Source organism: Pezoporus flaviventris, unplaced genomic scaffold, assembly GCF_033815535.1.
Source record: "Pezoporus flaviventris isolate CSIRO_AGI_PZ_B2104156 unplaced genomic scaffold, CSIRO_AGI_Pfla_v1 ptg000005l, whole genome shotgun sequence".
Classification (NCBI taxonomy): Eukaryota; Metazoa; Chordata; class Aves; order Psittaciformes; family Psittacidae; genus Pezoporus; species Pezoporus flaviventris.
The window spans coordinates 16,028,607-16,043,802 of NW_026892553.1; the positions used below are offsets into that span (position 1 = coordinate 16,028,607).

General features: G+C 37.3%; 1 long non-coding RNA gene across 1 annotated transcript in view; it reads right to left on the reverse strand.

Annotated features, from left to right (window-relative positions):
* LOC133265217 (uncharacterized) overlaps positions 1-15,196 on the reverse strand; it is a 144,513-nt gene that overhangs the window by 63,455 nt on the left and 65,862 nt on the right. The window lies entirely within an intron of this gene.

The window sequence follows — 15,196 nt, forward strand, 5'->3', positions numbered from 1 at the left end:
AAAAACCAGACAAGTGCCCTCCACGTGTTTTTACAAGTCTTTGGATCAAACATATAAAAGCTCTATAGTAAACCATTAGAAGTAAAGCTACAGTAGCAAGACATATTTTTGCTGATGAGGTGAAGAGTTGACTCCCATCTGGAAGAGCAGTACTGGTCCTTTCCGTCAGTTAGATGTCATGGGAATTCCAGGACTTAAGCAGTGCTCAGCTCAGCTCCACCATTAATAAGTGATTCCATAGAAGTTACTACTGGGTAACACTGGGTAACTCAACTGCAAAAATGGGCAAATACTTGAATATAAACAACCTCATAATTTTACAAGAGTGCATGCCTACACTTAGAACTCTCCATTTCTTAGACCTTCTCATTTACACTTCAGATTTCTTCTAACCAAAGGTACTATGCAGGACATTTTTAAAGACTAACCCTAGATAAGATGGCCTTTAGAAATAAACATCTTCAAGATGATCAGTACAGGGGAAGATAATGAAGAAGAAAAATCCAACTTTCAGATTACCTTTAAAAATGCACGGGAAGTCCAAAAGGATAAAAAAATATATATTAAAAAATGCTTGGGTTTTGCCCTCTCATGTTTCATCAAGGGGCTCTAAATATCATCATGGGAACAATCAATTCACAGCAGCTGCGGACAGCCTCAAGGGCTTGAATAGCTTAATTGGAGAAATGTTTTAAAAGTTAAAAGGCCAGAATCATGTCAAGTACATGAAGCACAAGCTCACAGATGCTTCTAAATGTTCAAAAAGGATCATTAGAAGCTAGGTTTACTGATGAATCCTAATCAAATACCAAAAATATGAATATAAGCATGCATATATTTTATTTTACCCTAAAAAGCTGAACTAGTTAATTTTTAAGCATTATCCTTTAATATGTATTTAATGTATAGAAGCTTAATTTTCAGGTACTTAGAAACATAATCACCAGTTAATTAAAGTCAGGGTTGAAATTTAACAGTTCACTTAAACCATTCATCTCCTAATTTAGTTTTCTTCTTTATGTTGAATTAGAGTGTTCATGCAGGGAGACAACTTAACTTTTATGAAAGTTGAAGCCAAAATGCATAGAATATGAATGGGCACAAAACCTCTGGCTTTGAACTTCAGAGCTAGAATGTATAGCTAGAAGTAATCCTTTGGCTTAATTGCACATAGAAATAACGATGCCTTTAAAAGCACCTGTGTTTGCTGAGTAACTCAGACCTTCAGGATGCAAATAGCACAGGAGGAGAATAATGTGCAGACAAGGAGCAGCAATTCTACTGCAGTATTACCTCCCTTCATTAAAAAGGTGTGCTCTGCCTTTCCCACCATCATCCCTCAGCGGTGCTGCTTAGGAAAGAGACAACAAAATTTATTACAAGCCAATCACTCCCGCGAAGGAGAGGTTCTTCAGAGAACTATGATCTGAAATATGCGTAAATTAATAATTCAAAGAAAATGCTCCTGTTCTGGAAGTACTGTAAGCATTCTAGAGATAAAGGAGGTCATGAAAATCTTGATCTTTAGCCCCATTCTCACAGTGTAGCCTCACTTCAATGTAGTATTTCAGATTTGCAACAGAGGTAAGTGGCGAATGGGGTAAGAGGTGGGGGTGTGTGTGTGGGGGTGGGTGTGTGTGTATGATATAAATCCTTATTTACTCTTTGGTAGTGTAAATTCACAGCACCATAGAAAAAACAATGGTTATGCCACAAAAACACAGGTCAGTATATGTGCATCTGTATTAGTACTAAAACTGGTGTTACTCAAGATCGTGTTTTTCAGTAACGATTCTAATATTGGCATTTGTGCTATACTTCCATGTACTAAGCCATCCTTGACACACACTTCTGCTGGAGTTAGTCTGGAAGCCTGTGCCCTTGAGGCTCCTCCCCCTCTCCAAACTGCAACTCTGGAAAGCCACCTGCATTCTGGCACCTTCTGGGATTCTCCACAGCTCCAAGAACAATGGTCCTGTGCTTTTTTATAAAAAAGTGTATGATGCTGATATGAGCCAAACACAAAAAAAAAACAATCCTAGCCACTGTAATACAGAATCTGTGTCTTTTTAACCAATAAGGTCAACAGTTTTAACTCAAAATCTTCAATTTAGCCCATTTCCAGATATAAACACTTAATTAGAATATATTTGCCAAAGTTTTGTTTTCCCATTGTGGCAAGCCATATTTAAGGTTGATCTCTTTTATCATCTCCCAATCCATCTGCTTGACAACTTATCTAGTCTTTATCAAAGGCTAGCAATCAAAAGCCATTGTTGCTCTTTTATGTTGTACAATAAATAGCTCTGAAGCTATCTGTTATAAAAATTATGAACAGCAGTGAAGCTTTGCCATACAAGTCCTCTAACATAAGAAACTAGAGTTAAAAGATAAATTTGTGTTCTAATTGAACTAATTATTTGGAAAGGAGATTGCAGGAAGCCCAAAACATTGAACTAATTCTCTGTGGGCTGCCTTCTGGTAAAGGCAACATGAAAAGTGTCCTCACATCATGTCAGTAATTATTCTGGAGAATACAGAGCTGAATGTTAGGTGAATGTCCAAGTGTCTTCCTCTTGAAAGAAACAATTAACAATTTCTAAAAGTCCTGTTGTGTAGAGCTTCCTGAAGTCCCAGCCTTGTCAGAGACACAGTCTCAGTGGTAACTGTGTGGCATGTTTTCTGTTCTAGGACTTCACAGTTAAACTCATGACAGTCACTGGCTACAGCTTTAAACCTTCAGTTAGTAATAGGCTGAAAAATTTCAGGGTGGGAATCAGGTGGTGCAGAGCAGCACCACTCCATTAGAACAGCTGAGAATATCACTTCAAATCCTTATTATTAAATAGGCTACATACAATGGAACTACTCTGCTACTCCAAGTTTCTGTCCTTGAAGTTTCTTCTAAGTAATTATATTAACAGAATGATATGACTCAAGTATCTCAATTATAGTGATGAAACCAATCAGTATTTCCATGCTGTATGTGTACAGTACATACTGTTACAGTCCCTCCATAGCTAATTTCTGTACAAGTCCAAAAGCTGTTCAGAAATAGCCCTGAAAGCTTTTTTTCCCCAAAGAACACTTCACATCTTACTCTAAGGAACCTTCGGCATCTCTAGCTTTAGGGTTTTTTTCTGCATCTTTCTCCTAACTAAAAGATGCTACAGAATATAATATATGCAACCTCAGAGTTACAAAATGCATTTGCTTTTCTGTCTTCTTTTAATAAAATTGGAAAAAAAAAAACAGCCCCTGCCTTTTGCCTAAAAGATACAACTGGAAACAAATTGTTATGTTTGCAATAACCATCTTTTTGTATTCAGACTATTAATTGGAGTGCACAATCCTAACATTCTTATTTAGCCTTGACTAAATTTGTACTCTTTACCACTTCCTTAGGCAGTAAGCCCTCTGTATAATTTGCTAGGGACAGTCCCAAATTTTTTCTGTTGAGGTCATTTGCAAGTGCTGCCTGCTTTACACTGAAGAGGAGAGTAGTTGTGTCGCACAGACTCTGGACACTGCCTTCCCACTCCTAGAAAGGGCAACTTTCTTCTGTGGACTGGGGCACCACCAGCTAGCAAGAAACGCATCTACAGCAGCAGCGCTTCCAGAACAGATCGATTTCATTTACTGGTTGTTGTTTTATTCACGCACCTTCAAATTTGTTTTATTGTTTTCATTTTCTACTCAATATATACACAGGAGGAAAATGAGTCAAGAAAAACCTCATATCAAAATAACCTTTCAGGTTTTTCATAGGTAGATGGGATATTCTGATATGGGAATCCATTATTTTTCCATTTAGGCACTACAATATCCTTTAACTTACTCCCATTTTCCCTTCCTAATTTGCCATCTCTTAGATGCTGAGAACATGTAGAAATCTCTGAGGGGCATTTCTCTCATCAGCAGAAAAGGAACATTGGAATAATGACTTTCAGGCATTGGTGGCAAGCATAGTATTCTCAGAAGCATAAAATCAAAACAGAAAAACTCCTAATAGGTCACCTAATCTATCTTTCTGCATAAACTGAGTTCTGCCTAGCTGAAATATCCTCTATTTTTTTAAGAAGTTGCCTACTTAGGATTCCATAGACAGATTTCTTTCCAGTAATACAACCATACATACACTCTTCCCCATGTCCTCTTTTGAACTCAGTAAGGAATTAAAAATCAGAATATATGTGGAATAAAAGACAAGAAGCTCACAGAGTTGTTGCCTTAATACCACCACCTTAGCCTGCCATAACCCAGAATTTTGGGTTCTGAATTAACTGGAAAAAATATTAGACTGGCATAACATAATTAACTTAAAGTAACATAATTACTTTCTAAATGTGCTGGAATAAATTTAATCTTGATGAATTCCATCTGATGCCAATGCGGTGAGTAGTGCCTTTCTAATACACCTCGCTAACTCTCATACCAAGAGGATAAGATTGTGAAATTCCTGAATAATGAACTTTCTTACACAGTTAGATGACCACCCATGTCTAACGATATACTTTAGCAGTTTATCTCAGAAAATATAATGATCTGCTTGCAGAAGCTAATAGGTCTATATTTGCTCTGTGCTTAGTTCTGCAACTATTCACTTATACTACAGCCTTATTTGTGCTACTGTCATAACCAGGAACTTAAAACATTAAATAGCTTCTGAACTGGGCATCTGTTTAACCAGGTTACATTATTCAAACAGTTTCACCAGCAGAAGTTGTGACAGAATATCTGCCCACATCCTTCATATGGTGTTAGCAAACACCTCTAGACCACAGATCACCTGAAAGTATTAATACTGTCAATAGTTTTAGGCCACAGTCTCATGCTATCAGTGGACTAGCTCTCATTTTTTAATGTGCCTTGAGGAAGAAGGAATGAACTGAGGGTGAAGGAAGTAAAAAGCTTGTCTTTCATTCAGTAGCTGTTCGGTCGATCTGGAGAAAACAGACACCTCATGTGTTCCGCTGAGTAGCAGTCACAGATGGATGAGAAGCTGACCTTCCAAAGCAGCATTCAGCAGAGCTGAATTAGCACAAAGGTATAAATAACCAACTATTAGTGCTGCAGCAGAAGCAGTGATTCTGTCATACCGCAAGACAAGACAATCAGATTTTATTTTTTGCATGTAAACACAGTTGCTATGGGGTAGACAGGAGTGAAGAAAGGCAAAAAAATTATAACCTTTATGCAAAAGTAAAATCAAAGTACTTTTGTGGAAGCATTTAAAGCAATGAGTTCTTCTTAAATGGGGCTTCTTGCCTTCATTGTGACAGCAAGGGGTTTTTTTTCCAGATCGCATAAAAGCAAAAAAGGAAAAGTTTCTGTCATAGGTTAAGCCAGTAGTTTTCTCCTAGAAACGTGTTTACAGTTTTAGTCTCAACAGGGAGGCATGTTATGCATGTAAATAGCAAGTGGTTATGGAGAGTTACTTTGACAGCTAATGTCTTGAGCTGCCTTGATATCGGTGGTCTAATAGAGCGGCTCTGTAGTAAGTGAAGTTCCTGATGAAGGCAACCAAATTAAGTGGAGCTTTTAATCTCAGTTTCTAGCCAGCTATACTGTGACCATTCAAGGGGGAATGAAGAAATGATTAAAAAGAGATTGCACTCTGGCTCTGGTGGCAACTGACATAAATGAACTTGAAAAGACAAATAAGACGACACTAATTTTAAAACCACAGTGCCTCTTCTCAGTCAGCATCACTGGGAATTGCACTGCTGAAAGCAGAGGTGGTCTGACTCTTGCCCAGAAAACAAGCAACATCATGCTGTGGCAGAGGGGTAATGTCAAATGCACCCCAAAGAGAGGCAATTAAAGTCTTTGTCTTATTTATTCTTCTGTGCAGAAAATTAATAGCTACAGTGCTCATAATGTCTCCCGGGTCCTGCGTTTAGGCTTAAGTCATGTTTGCTTTCTATTTCCTAAATTATAATCTGAAAATTACATTGCTGATCTCAGGAAGGTACATGCTTTTCAACAGCAATGTCTCTGTGCCAAAGAAGAGATAACTGAAGAGGCCATAATTTTTCCAGGATGCAATCAGGGACTTTTTCTTTCCAGATGATGGCCTTTGCTGTGCATCTTCTCTTATAAAAGCCTGTGACTTACGTCTTCCACAAAGATGCTTGGGCAGATGTATAGTAATCTCATCAGTCAAGTGTATTCAAGAAGTGTTAGAGAACACCCTAAACTGTAAAGGCTCTATAAAACAATACAGAATTTACAACTAACTTATCCATAACGGCATTTACTTATGTTTGTCTTGCATGCAGATTAGGACAAAGGTTTTTCAGGCATCTCAGTGATTCACAGTTTGGTTACCAATCCATTCTAATTCTGACTGAATCTTTGCATTTAACTGCGTGGCTATGTAGTGAAAAATCTTACTCTTCAACAGCACTAGGGGTAGGTTTGCTGCTAGAGCTGCCCATGACACATTTTAAACACAAAATATTTCTGAAAGTAGTACAGCTTTTTGGCAAACATGGATTTTCTTTCCCTCAAGAAAAGATATTACCAAGATACTACTGCTATCTCATTTTATGATGATGTTTCAAAACGGAAACCCAGACATTAAAGCATTACATTTTTTCCTCAGAACTTTAGGAATCCTGGATGTTACATCCCATACAACTATGAAATGAAAAGGAGCGCATGGAGCAGCAGCTGTGTTGTAGCACTCTACTCACATTTCCAGGGAACCCTCTTTCCGCTCAGCTTGTGAAAGCCCAAAGTGCGAATGTGACCATCTCCTCATAGATTTGCATATTTCCATGCCACCAGAGCCTGCAGTGGTGTGAAATATTCCTTGCAAGAGAAAGAACAGTGTCACTGCTAATCTCTTTTCTCTGAGAAATACCCCAGCTGAACAGGACCAAAGGTGAAAGCTGCACTGGAGACATGCAAGATACAACATCAGTCTGCCAAACTATAAACAGAATGACAGTCCTAAATATTCCTTAATTATTCTGATTCTACTTTGCCTTCCTATTAGTTGTTGCCAAGTGCACTAGAGTTGCACAAATAGACTAGAGCCTATTCTGCCCTAGAGTTCTGCTTCAGAGAAAAACTGTGTGTATCCTGCCTTTGCATTCTGTCAGAAGGATGCCACCAGAAACATGGTGGTCTTACAGGGATCTGTCTTGACAGGTAATCTACTACATGATGCACACTGAAGCGATGTCTGCCTCCTGCCCCAGAACATGGGCAGAACTGGAAATCAAAGAAACACCAAGCTGGCTCCTTTCTTACACTGTAGATAATTTTCTCCATCAGTAGTGTTACATCCAGGAGCATTAAGAAGCTATGTATATGTAAGATCTGTGGGGAAAAGAAAAGAAACTCTGAGCAGATTAGACCCTGCAGAAAATTAAAGTATTGAAGCTCCATAACCAAACCCTGAAAATCAAATATTGACAGGAAGATAGTCCATAATAATCTCCTAAGTGTTTCTGCTCTGACAATTATGTGCTAAAAATACTAAAAGCCCACATTTCACTTGAAGTAAAATTACCATGCAAGTGACATTTCCTCCTTTCACATTTCATGACAAGACTTTGACTTAGAAGTCACAAACAATCATATGAATTTGTTAAATCTTTCCCGTTTTCTTTTTACTCCGCAGCCTTGACATAACATCATTAGAAATGCTACAACTATAAATCTATTTCTCCACAAAACTTGGTAACTGCCGAACTTCCAAAAAGCAAGAACGCATAATGGAATATTCAAACATGTTTGTTACCCTGCATTTCATATCATTGTATGATTCCATAAAATGCAGGGTAACAAACATGCTTGAAAAGACACTCTAACAGGTTTCTGTTCTACTGAGAAATATAGAAGTGGCAGGAAAGTTGCATTTGGGAATGCACAGAAAGAAGATGCACCCCTCATGGTTACACAGAAACCATTTCTGAGGCCTGATTTCAGTATTGCAATGCCCTTCCTCCAAAGATAGCTCTTGCATCGATTCAGATCCTACTATGCACTAACACAACTGCCTTAAAGGGTCTCTGCGGCCCTTATCACAAATCTGGTAATTGTACACATCCTATTCAAATTCCTTCTCAAGAAAATTGTACAAACCGGGCTGTAATGACAGATTCCAGATCCCCTCCTTCCTGAACTGAAATAAACTTGAACTCTCCCAAGACAACAGCTCTCTATTCATTTTGTAGGAGCAGATGGCCTTCACTTTGGTTAGTTTTTCTTCTTCTCATCAGATCTAAAACATCTAATCCTTAACAGATCATTGTGATAATACTTTCATATGCTTTGGTCAAAAACTCAGCTATAATCTTACATAATTCTTCATGTAATCAATGGTATAGGATGAAAAGACAATCATGTCTTTCCAAATCATAGTGCAACTTATATTTTTACAGTCAAACTAGTATTTCAATAACATCAAAGCTAAAATATCATTTATTATAAATATTATTACTCAGAAATACACACCATATAGACCACTATTCTGCTAAAAGCCTAGCATAGTCAGCTGACATCATTTTAATACTAGGAAACACTAACTAGGATACAACACTAACAGGATACAATGTTCAATGAGAATTTACAACTTATTTTATTCTTACCATTTGTCAGTGACAAAACAAAAAATATAATAGCAGAGCTACCAAAAGAATTCCCTAAGATTATAATTGTGTATGGAAAAATATATGTACGTCAGGTCTGTAATATACATCTACATACATAGGTGTGATTTAGTTACTGCAGGATAGCCATCTATCTCATACTGCAAGTTATCTGTCTAATGAAAGAACAAAGAACAGTATCAGCAGGAAATAAGACAGAACATACTTACTGCATAAGAAATTAACAGCTGTTGGTAATAACTTGGTGTCTAACCCAGAGAAATTCCTTTGTTAAACTAGACTTCAACTTCATTAGCCAGTATGTCTTTGTTTGTGGCAAACATACCCAACAAAACAAAATAAAACAAAACAAAAAGTGAATGTTGCATAAAATGACATAAAATACTGAATGAACATGCCAATACAAGCAAATCATTTCTGCAGTCAAATCAAGACCCAGGTGGTACCAACTCTTCTTTGACACAGACAACAATGTTCCAAAAAAACAATGATGTGCCTATGTTAAAATCATTTAATAACTCTACTAATTTTTTTTTTTATATGCTGTGGAGAAGATAGGATATTGAAAAGGTATAAGGATTTCTTCTCCTAGACTCCAACTGCAAATACTTCTCCGTATAACACTCATTTAAAATCACTCCCATCTAGCAGCAAATCACTTAACTGGGCAGGTGAGTAGACTGAATTCAGTCTAGCTCTAAAGGAACAAAAACCTTTATCAGAAAAAATCAGTTCAAAACCACGCTGGACATCTCCTTCGGTTGCCTGAGGATTAATGAGGCTAGAAACTAACTGCACTTTTGTTACTGGAAAGGTCTTTTTCTGATTACAGGTCAGACACATTGACAAAACAGTATATAAAAATTACATAGGTATTGTCCTTGATGTTTCTGTTTCTGGCAGAGAGGACTTTGTGCTCAAGTGTAGCCGTCAATAATATTCTCATGCAGTTAAAATTAATCTTACAGAGGTGTGACAGATTTTATCCTTCATCACTTTTAAGTTTGTTAAGATTAATGAAGCACATTTCTGAACCTAATGATGTATTTACTCTTTACACGTTAGCTAATACAGACTGCAGGTATTTATTGCTATTACTGTCCACTCGTTATAAAACCAAAAAATAACCCTTGACTGAAATAGTTGGTTAACTTCAGGTATTACCAACATCTGAAGTTTTCTTTTTGACCTCTGGGGATTTTTATTTGTTTGTTTTTTTACCAAAGGTCATCAGAATGTCATGTAGTTTGAATCACCTCAATCTCATCACTTAATACTGAATTAAAATGTAGCATCTGTTGCGTATCACCAGTGTGATAGGCATGTACCCATCACACAGACTGTACAAAATGAAGAATTTAGTAAATGCAACTTTTTCTGCAATGCATCCAAGGTATTGTTACTGTCTTTCTTACTAACAGCCAAAATGAAACACTGAAGAGAAGACAGGAATGAGCAACTGCACTCCATTAATTTAACCTTGATACACAGCCTGTCAAGTATTACAGAGTTTTCAGACTGGAAACTTTAGATTTTTAGATAATTACCGGTCCCCAATTTTTTCATTATTCATTCAGACTTTTCCATCAGTTACCTGATATTTTCATAATTACTCCTCTATTCTGAAGGAAAAAGAAAAACAATGTAACCATTTAACCCTGCTGATGCTGTGAAATATCATCTCAGATTGCCCCAGATTCAGCCTCAGGAAGCTTTCTTTCACATCCTGGGCATTAAGATGTACACTGCTGTCCTTTTAGATAAGATGAATGAAAACAAGAGAGCTAACTATCGCCAAGATATTGTAACTGTCTCAATCGATATCTCGTTCCAGCCACCTTCAGCTGTTCCACGTGTAAACCGTGGAACCTGGTAGAGTCCCACATATGAAAACTTCATCAGAAAGAAATCAATTACTGAACTTTCCTTTTGGATCTCCTCAGATACTACCCAATAAATTAAGCTCTCCTGGGTTACAACACCATCAAGAATTAACACAAGAGTCACCTATAAAGCAGGCTGAAAATTGCCAGGAATTCTCCCACTTTATTTATTTTTTAACAAAATCCACTGCTATTTAGTTATTGTGATTTAACTGGATGCAGCAATTACTTCACATGGGCTTTGTGACAGTGAAACAATGTTGTTAACAAAATCTGAACGAAAATGTTGCTCCACAAGGCCTGCAAAAAGGTGGTATTTAGCTGTGCTGGCAGTAACCTTCTGTACAGATTGAAGCAGGACCTCTTTCATTCTTTTATTACTACTGCATGTGTGTGCAGCAATCACACAGTACGACTCCCAGTCCCAACTGGGGCTTCTACTACTCCTAGATACATAAAATATGTGATTAATAATACACACTAGAGCACATCAGTACTTCATGAGAAAATGGAAAACGCACTCCTGGAGAATAAGCACATACTTTACAATAATTCTATTTAACATTCAGTTTTTCTTCTCACTTATAAACAACAGCAAAAGAAGGCAATTGTATTTGTAAAGCAGCTTAATAATTTTATAAAGGGAGATGTACTCCTTGCTGTACATCACAGCATAATGAATTCCTTTTGAAATAAGAGAAGGAAAGAACAGTCCCAGAAGCTCTAACAGATAAGATGAAATGCCATCCTAATGCAATCTGCATCTTGTTCCCACCATAATAAGCAGCTATTTTTGCTTTGCAAATTGAACACTACATTATTTCAAATAACTGGAATGAGTGTGGACGGGGCAGAATCTGCTTACATGGGAATAATTTTTTATGTAATTATTAATGAAGTTGTTTATTGTTCACATTGTCTGTGCAGCCTATAAATGCCTATATTGAACATTCAGCAGAACTTAAGACAAACCATTAGTCTAATTTGAATAGCGGGAAGGGATCAAAGAGACCAGAATATAGTTTCAGCAGCTTTTTTGAATTTGACTTTTAATTCAGCAGAGTCCAACCTGCAAATCTCAGGTGATTTGACAGACTGCAAGTCTCTTATGTATTTCTATCTGACTTCATAAATCCTTCATATGTTTCTGTCCAAAAGTTTAAGACTTATACTTTAGTGACCACCTTTGGATGAGAGTTATTTATGACTGTCAGCATTTGGAAAATAGGTTTAGTATGAAAAAGGAGACTCTGGCAAGATAACTGAGCTGTGAATGAGTCTTACGGGTTCCTCCAAACTCTAACTGATTATAATTTTTAAATGGAAAATGGCTTCATATGTGATATTTAAGCTCTTCTGATTCAAAATATGCTCTACAGTGCTATGAAACAGAAACATGACTTGAGGGTGGGTGCATTTTTTTCTTTTACACACATATATATATATACACACACACACACACAAACACCCTCCCCCCATTAGTTTTTCCACATAGTGTTTAGTGGTCAGAAATGTAATACATATTAACTGCTTTTAATACCAAACTCTCCATCGACCATATGACTAACTTAACATTCTTCGCAGCAGAAACAGTTTATCATTTCAGCAATAGTACGATACAGAATACAACAGTGGGACGTTTATGTGGGGGAGAGAAGCTGCACTATGCAGCTGCTAAAGAAAGCACAGGAGTGCACGCCTGGGACACCAGATGAAGACATAGGTGAAGATTAGGAATCCTGCAAGGGTCCTAAGATTTTAACAATATGTTGTCAGAAGGAATGATGATGGATGCTATTCCAGAGCTCAAAGAACTAGTAAGCCCAAGCTAAACATGAAAGACACAAGACTTCAAACCAACACAAATTATGAGCGCTTCCCTTACACCTATTTTGCAGGGGTTTTATTTGCTTTGGTTTAACCTAGATGATTTTGCTGATCCATTTCACAATGTGACTCCATATAGAGCTGCATTAGTATAACTGAGGGAGCACTCTGTTGCAGCATGGCACAGAAATGGATGGCTCTGGGTGTGATGGGAACTCACGTTGAACTCATGAGATCATCAAATGAGAGCTTCTCTTCCACCTCAAGGAAAGCACAGCGTTGTTCTGACTGCCTGTGACAAGTGTTTGATCCAGAATAATGGGAAGCTGCAGCTTCACCTACAGCTGAAAAGTAATCCGAATCTGAACTCCACTATGGGGACAAAAACCAAAGTTAGGAAAGAATATTGTCAAGCTATAACATGTCTTCAAAAGAAGTAAACCAATTTGGATTATGACAATAAAACTTTAGCCTGTTCTAAAACTTAAATTATCTTACTCTGATAGTGAAAATCCAAATCATTCTCTAACAAGTGGAACATGAAAAGCTCCTTGCTTTGACTATCAGAGAAACTGTATGCAGCGTTCAGGAGGCTGTGAGTAGGATCATTCCTTGCTGGTCCTCAAAAAGGAAACTCAATGCAATACCAAACAGGCTTCCAGCCTACGTCAGGTATCTTACATACAGATGCACAACTCCCATACATTTTGGTGGAAAGGGTATAAGCTGAATTTAAGAGACAACAGCATCTGCAGAGCTGTACAAGTATTTCTAATGTATATGAAAAGGCCAATTCAGCTGTACTTACATTCTCAGCTCAGTTACAATGACCTACTGAAGTTATAAACCCACTTGAAATAAAGAATGTTCAAGTCCCTAACTATAAATGGCAGCATAATTTCCAGTGCGATTTACAAAAAGGTAACAGAAGCGTGGGCTGTAACATACACTTTAACTGTGAAAACATCTGCAGTGAAGCACATAAGAAATGATACAAAAAAGCATAATCCATTTCTCTCTCTTCTCATGTTCTGCTTTTAAAATGAGGTAACTTCAGTCCCCAGTAGAAACTTACTTCACTTCCCTCAAATCAGCTGCCCAGTTCAGGCAAATTTCTTAGATCCCAGTCTCAAAGTTTTCACCACTTCTGTTGCTGATGATTTTTATAAAAGATAATACTTTAGTTGCAAGCCCTAAGCAACTGTTTTCCCATCCTGCACTTCTACTATTTCAGGATAAGTTTCCGTGATTTGGGTAACCTTCTTTTCTAACAAGGCTTTCCCTGAAAGTCTAAATAAGCCTAGACATCCGATAAGGAGTTTATCTCTATTGGACCCATACAAGAGAAGGTGCTTGCAGAGACAAGGAGCAGCCTCTTCCAAGTGAGTTGGCACTGGAGCACACTATTTCAGTCAACTGGCATACACTACTTTAGAATTCTTAGGTTAGAACAGCAAAGCATTGAAAACCCATGATGACAGACTTTGCTACCTCTCTGCTTCACAGTCACCACAATTTCCCAAATCTTGCTTTTAGCACCCAGCTACAAGTGAGTTCTGGAGCAAACAGTGCCAGTTCAGTGGCCCTGTACTGTGTGCCACTTACCCGGCGCCTAGCCAGGATACTAGGAGCTTCGAGGAAGCTGCAAAATCCACCTGGGTGTGAGCTAAATTACCTGTGCTTAGTTTTATGCTCCCATGGCCAATATTCCTCTTGGCACCAAATGAAAAGTGTTCCTAGTTCACACTAAGCTATGTTTACAGCTAGCAGCTAGCAAAGCCTAACATCATTGAAAGAGATGAACCACAGAGCACAATTAAGTAGCAAAAGACAGGTTAAAAGTCTGGAATTCGGACAGTAGGATTTCATGTTTGTGGTACTCAGGTGCATCTTAGTATGTTGCTCATTTGTTCATTCATTCATTCATTCATTTTCATCTCATTTACAATATGTTAATAACCAACATGAAACAGACTAACAGTTTGCATTATGTTAAGAGTATAAGAAGTAATGGGCATGTCTGGTTTTAACTTTTCATTTCCATTATTTCAAAGGCATAAGCTTTGTTGAAATCAGCTAAGACTTCACTGGACATTTTAACAATCTCAACTAACTGCAATTAGTTATTAAGTGGTCAAATTATCTCCACAGTTCCCTGTCTATGCAAAAATAATCCATATATTAGTGAATAAAGCTAAACCATTTCAGTTTGCACCTCAAGCAATACATGATTTAATGTTTTACATTATTTTAAGGGAAACAAGCTCCCCAGATCATATATTTTTCACCTTTAAATTGATTTTCAATATTGTTCTGCTTTATTTGCTCTCTCCATGCGGCTTCTTCTGTTTCCCCTTTCAATTGTGCTTCTTTTTCTGACATGTAATTTCCTACTTGCTTTTATTTCACTTACTCCTTTGTTTTTTCATTATTTTTTCTATTATTTCATCTCCCTTTCTGTTTGTCAATTTTAAGCAGGTTTTTTCAGTGTGGCTTAGTGTTTTGACATGCCTTTATTGTTGCAGTTGTTTTTATTTACTTTTTTGCTTTCATTGTTCTATAGATGAGACACTATGCCAAGTGAAATCCCTTTTCAAATTTTCTTTGAATAAAAGATGAGCTGCTCTGGAATCATTCCAGATGTAGCTGCCAAAATGAACTGGTCCAGCACAGTGTTCTTTGTATGATAGTTTCGCTACCACTCAAGCCCTAAGAGAAATATAAGAACTCTTACAATGAATCTCTTCTTTTGTCATTTTTGGTACCTTTGATTATCTCTGTCTGTAGTATTTCAGAGTCAAAACTAAGTGGAGAAAAAAAAAAGGCTTTCTTGTGCTGACTTTTGACAAATACCTACTGACA